Source organism: Rhinolophus sinicus, linkage group LG15 (assembly GCF_036562045.2).
Source record: "Rhinolophus sinicus isolate RSC01 linkage group LG15, ASM3656204v1, whole genome shotgun sequence".
NCBI classification, from domain to species: Eukaryota; Metazoa; Chordata; class Mammalia; order Chiroptera; family Rhinolophidae; genus Rhinolophus; species Rhinolophus sinicus.
In genome coordinates, this window is record NC_133764.1 from 50484807 (window position 1) to 50490806 (window position 6000).

Below are 6000 nucleotides of genomic sequence, written 5' to 3' on the forward strand. Positions count from 1 at the left end.
CTTGTCGGTTTGTTGAAGGGGGCTTGTTCATCTTGCTTTACGTCCCTGGCACCTGGCACATATTAAGCACTCAATAGATATTTGTTAAATGTATGACTGAATGGATGGACGGATGGATGGGTTCCTTTCTCTAGGTTGCTGTGAGGATGAGCTGTGATGCTGGGTGGGAAGTCATTCTGGAAACTGACCTGTGCAGCCCATGGTAGGTGTTTTGTCCAGCACCACACCTGGCAGGTAGTAGGTACTCAGTAAGTGCTGATGAATGAACTCATGGGAGAGGAGGCAAGACTGAGGATGTGAAGAAAGTGTAGACAAAGTGCGAGGGGGCAATGGGGCCTCATTGGAGGAAAGGCTGAGGGAGGGGAGGCCTCTGGCTGGCCTTTCCTGCCGTGCCTGCCTCGTCCCTGGCTGTCCTTGCCCAGCCCACCCCGGAGGCCTCTCATTCCCCTCACATGTCCTGCTGTTTCCTACCACCAGCCCTTTCTCCACGAGGTGCCTTCCTCCAGAATGCCTTCAGAAAGGCCAACGATCCACTCAGCTTAGCTCAGCTATTATCTGATGAACTGCATGGGTATTAACTGAACACCTACTCTGTGCCCGTCACTATCCCATTCAGGCATTGGGGAAACAGCCGAGGACAAGAAGTGAGGTCCCTGCCCTTGTGGAGCTTACATTCTGAGGGTGGGACAGAGAGCAAATCATCAGCCATCAAAACATTAACCTCTGCGAGGAAGCCTTCCCTAATCTCCGGTCCCCAGATCTGGTGCTTCTTCTCTGACTGCCCTCAGGCCCGGTGCCCTGCCCCCCACTACATTCACCACCCTGTACTGGGAATTCCCATCTGTATTTGTCTCTACTTAGGAGATGGGAAGGCCGGGATTCCTGTCTTTTCCGACCCTTATCCCCACCAGCATGGGCTGGCACTTCATAACTGCACCTTTGGGTTGAATTCCACAAGCTGAAATGGTAAGTCTCAATATTCTGATTGGAGGGGTAGCCCCAGTGCTGTGGAAGTGCCCACATATTTCCAGAGAGCATGGGGTGCAGGAGGGTGGGGCGAAGTGGCATGCTGGTTGGTGCTGGATCTTAGAGTGGAGGGCATTCTATAGCACTTGTCTTGCTAAGGGAACATGTCCCTAGTTACCAAACCACCAATGGCGCCATGGACTTGGTTACATGTGAAGTCACATCTGAACAAGTTGCCCCACTCTCCTCCCTGCCCCGCCAAGGAATTGTAAAAGTTTAAAACAAAATGTCTGTGTCTCACACAACAAGTGCCTGGTTTAGAAAACCTTTTAAGCTACCAAGAAGTTAAGTAGATGTTGGAGGCACTGTCATGGGTGACCTATCCATATAGGGTGGTAAGGGGAACTGGGATGACTTGTGGACATCCCTAACCTTTGAGGCTGACGTCATGGTGATAACCACTCACCCACAAGACATCTCGTGGTCCCAGTTCTCCATAGAGGTGGATGAGGTCCCTAACGCAGGGCTGCATGTCTGATGTTCTCATGAGCACACAAAAGGAACCAGGCCATCTCCCCTCCCCCAGGAAACTGCAGAGAAATTAGAATCATTCCAAGAGCTGTTCATTCTTTCATTTGGAAAGTATATGTTGAGAGCCTTCTCCAATAATCAGGTGACAACACTAAAGGAACAGCAAACCATATAAACCGTAGGTGTTCTTGGATGGGAAGGCACATGAGGGGCGTGGCATCCTATATGGGGAGGTGCTTGAGCTGGGCATTAAGGACCGGCCGTGTGAGCAGCATGTAGAAGGGCATTCCCGGGGAACAGCATGCACAGACACTTGGGGGTGCAAAAAGGTGTGAAACAGCAGGGCTTGTTCAGGGAGCAGCAGGCTGCTGGGTGTGGCTCCATTTGTCAAGTCCACCTTGTGTGCCCAGCGCTGGGCCACTTCATGCCACTGGGCAAATCCATCATCCTTTCAGGTGATTCATAGATGAAGAAACTGGTGCTCAGAGAGGCTAGGTAACTTGTCTAAAGGGCCCCAGCCAATGCCAGAGCTCAGATTCAAACTGTGTTCCTACCCACCACACTGGACTGTCTCATGACATGATGTAGAATCTGAGGAGTCAGGGCTGGCCATTTGGACTTGATTCAGAGGGCAGGGTGCCCTGAACACCTACCATTTTCACTTCACCTTTAAGAGATTTGTCACGTCCTCAGACTTTATATCTCCTTCTCCTTCCTTTTCTTCGGTGGAAAGGAAAGCAGGTTTATTCAAAATGCTGGCATTCTGGGAGGATGGCGGACTCCTGTGCAAAGGCCATCCCCCTCTAGACTTTCATCTTCTTAATACTTGTCTTTAACTGTTTCACTTTTTAAAAATTTAAATTTAAGTAATTATTTCTTCATGTATAACAATATACATGTGAAGAAATACACAAATCATTAATTTTCACTCATGTAACAAACAGTAATTTTCCACCCAGGTCAAAAACAGAATGGTATGGGATTCTGGTGGCAGGGTCCGGGGAAGGGGCGGCAGGCGCCATGTCCAGCTGCGAAGATGGCAAGAAGCTGCCCCTCAAGCAGCCCAAGAAGCAGGCCAAGGAGATGGATAAGATAAAGTGTTCAAACAGAAGCAGAAAGAGGAGCAGAAGAAACTCAAGGACTAAACATGAAGGCTGGAGGCAGGGCCCCCAGCCCCAGGTGGAATTAAGAAATCTGGCAAAAAGTGAGCTGTACCTTCCTCCTGGGGCTATGGTGGTCCTTAATTCCACTCCTGTTTTAACATCTGGATTCCCTGTTGCCACCAATAGCTAGTATGAAGTGTTGTCTTGGAGCCTGTTGTATATTTAAGAATAAACTTTTGTAAAGAATGATGATGGTGATGATGATGCAATGGCTGGTCTCTTTGGTTCTCATTCAGCCATTTCAACCTTAGCTGTGAGGTCAGAGTAAACCCAACCCAGAGTCCTGCCAAAATATGTTCTTCAGTCTCTGTTCTACCCTGAATTCTGTACCACCTGGAATTAAACCAACTCCTTTGAAAACAAACAAACGAAACTCAGATTATTATGAGCCCCTCAGCAGCCGCTCTCGTGCCTCCTCCCCAGACAGACTCCCACAAGGTAACCACTCTCCCTGGTGTAACAGCAGAGATTCGTTTTGTTTGCTTTTGAACTTCGTATAAATGGAACCAGAAAGACTGTTCTTTTTTTATGTCTGGCTCAAGACTTGTATAGTTTAATTTATTCATTCTCACTTTGGTACAGTATTGCACTATGTGAACGTACCAGGATGTATTTAGCCACACTACGGCTGCTACATAGATTGTTTTTCATCTGCGACCGTCCTGACAGAGAGCGGCCATGAACGTTCCTGTGCAAGACTCTCGGTAAACACAGGTGCTCATCTCTGCTGGAACTATACCCGGGAGTCGAATTCCTGAGTCAGGGGGTAGGATGGTATGTTCGGGCTTCAGTAGACATGGCCGGTTCCCCAAAGTAGTTGTTATAAATTACCTCCTCACCACCAGTGACTCAGAGCTCCAGTTGCTCCATATCCTTGCCAACATTTGATACTGAAAGTCATTTTCATTCTAGTCCTGGTGGGTGTACAGGGATATCAAATTGTGGCTTTAAGTCACATTTTCTGATGACTAATGTAGTGGAGCACTTTTCATCTGTGTATTGCTTACTTGTATATCTTCTGTTTTATGAAGTGTTCGAGTCTTTTGTTCATTTTTCTATTTGATTTTGTAAAATATCTATTGATTTTTCTTATCGATAAGTAGGAGTTCTTCATATATTCTGCATGCTAGCCCTTTGAAGGATATGTGATTTGCAATATCTTTTCCCAAATATATTTATTTTATGGACCATTATCACCATAACTAAAAAAACAACAACACAATATCACATGTGCTAGATAGAAGGCAACTGTAAAATAAGTAAGACAATGTCATTACATTCTAGCTAAATGTCTTGTGTCTGGCAGCATGGTTAGCATCTGGATCCCTGTTAGGAGATTAGCAAGTGAAAAGGGTGCGAAAGACATTCCAGGGCCACCTGGACACTTTCTCCTTGATGTCTTCAGAGGCTAGAGAGAACCAGGAAAGAAATAACCTCATTTTGCAACTTCCTGTTAATTGCCACACCCCCCCTACCCTTTTTCCTTGAACCTCCTACAATTACATCATCTGCCACCCACTGTGTGAGCTATACACTTTGGGAAATACAACTATAAGTGATGCGGAAGCGTGAGGGTTTTAACTAGGGGTTGACATAATGAGATTGATATTAAAAAAAAAAAATCATTCAGGTGGCAATATGGATAAAAGCAAAACTAGAGGTCAGGGACTCAAGCGAGGGGCAGCTAAGCAGGTCCAAGTGGTGAGTGTCAAGTCTAAACTAGGGGTGTGCCAGGGATGGAGGTGGGGGTTGGGGGGTATGGGAATTGGAAAGATGGGAGGTCGAATCTGGGCAACATAGTGGCTGGGTGATGTGTTAAGAGAGTAAAAGATGATGGCTGGGGTGACTGGGATTTCTAAACTGGAGGACTGAGCGGAGAGAGGTAGCAAAGGCTGGAGAAGCAAATTGTGTGGAGGGAGGAGATAATGAAATTAATCTGGGATGTGATGAACTTGAACTGTTCGCAGGCCTCAGAAGGAGAGTCTCCCACGCATTCACTCATTCATTCATTCCACAAGTATTTACTGAGCATATACAGGTGCCGGGGGTGCAGTGGTCGATCAGATAGATACAATTCCTGCTCTGATGGAGCTTAACGTTCAGATAGTTCAAAGGACAGATAAGGACAAGCAAGGTATGTACAGGGCTCAGGGCCCTCCGCTATGGGGTGTGAGTTGGATCTGGGCCTGTGAGAGGAAGGACAGAAGTTAAAGCTGCCAGTGCAGGTGAGCTTGCCTAGGGAGAGGGGGCAGAGTGAGCCTGGAAGAGGGTAGGGTGGAATGCCAGCGTTAGCGGCAGCACAGAAACAAGCATCAGGAAAGAAAACCATCCAGGAGTAATCAGAGGGGGTCAGAGGAATAGGGTTTCAAAGGTCTGTCAACTGATGCCTTCATTCATTCAATCACACTTTACTTGGCCCCTTCCCAGCGCTAGGCTCTGGGGAGTAAGAGATGACAAGAAGTCTCTGGGGGAAGCAAACATGTAAACTACAAATCCTTAGGCAAGGCCACGTGGAAAAGATTCTGTTGTGGAAGTAGAGACGACATGTGGGAGCACAGACGATGGGGACTCACACTGTTTATCCTGCTCTGTGCTAGGCACTGGAGAAGGCTTCCTGGAGGAGTGGGCATGGAGCTAGAGAATGGAGGCAAGGGCCCCTGACAGAGAGGGGATGGCTTGAACAAGAGCGTGGAGGTGGGAAGCTGCTTGGCAAGCATTCTGGCAGCGGGCATCACAAGCACTTTGGGACAAGGAACCCGGGGTGGGGTTAAGATCATGCCAAGAGAGTGGGCTGAATTCGGAAGGGATGGGGCCAGTACGAGTTTTGAGCAGAGTGCCTGCCACTGTCCACTGTTCCACCTAGTGGACAGAAGCCAGAGCCCCTGGGAACACAGCTGCTGCACTTGTCTTCCCTGCCCCACCCCCCAGCGGTTAGCAGGTGCCCACACCCAGTAAGTGCCCACTCTGCACGCTTCACAAATGCCACCTCCATGCAGCCCAGCACCTGATGGATAAGCCCTGAGTCAGAAGGGGGGCCATGCCGAAGCGCCTTGCAAGGAGGAATGTGAGGGAGGAATATAGAATATGGTGACACAGGGGTTGCACACGCTCCAGGGTGTTGGGAGTGTACTCTTGGGAGAAGTGGGCAAGGAACTGAGGGCAATTATCAGGGATGGCGAAGGATGGACGGGGCAGAGGTGCCAAGGTTCAGCCTGGAGGCCTGAGCTCAGAACCACCCTCTGAGCAGGAGCCCTGCGCTGGCGGAGGGCCAGAGCCCTCTCCCTCTGCACCACGCCAGGCCTCACCTTGCCTCTTCCTCCACTACACGTCGTCAGCCTCA

General features: G+C 48.8%; 1 long non-coding RNA gene across 2 annotated transcripts in view; it reads left to right on the forward strand.

Moving 5' to 3' along the window:
* LOC109458498 (uncharacterized) overlaps positions 1-6000 on the forward strand; it is a 48418-nt gene extending 42418 nt beyond the window's left edge. Inside the window, exons 3-4 of one of the 2 annotated variants that reach the window (XR_012492265.1) lie at positions 862-966; positions 3243-6000. This is a non-coding gene — a long non-coding RNA (uncharacterized LOC109458498). The other variant, XR_012492267.1, reaches the window with a different exon arrangement.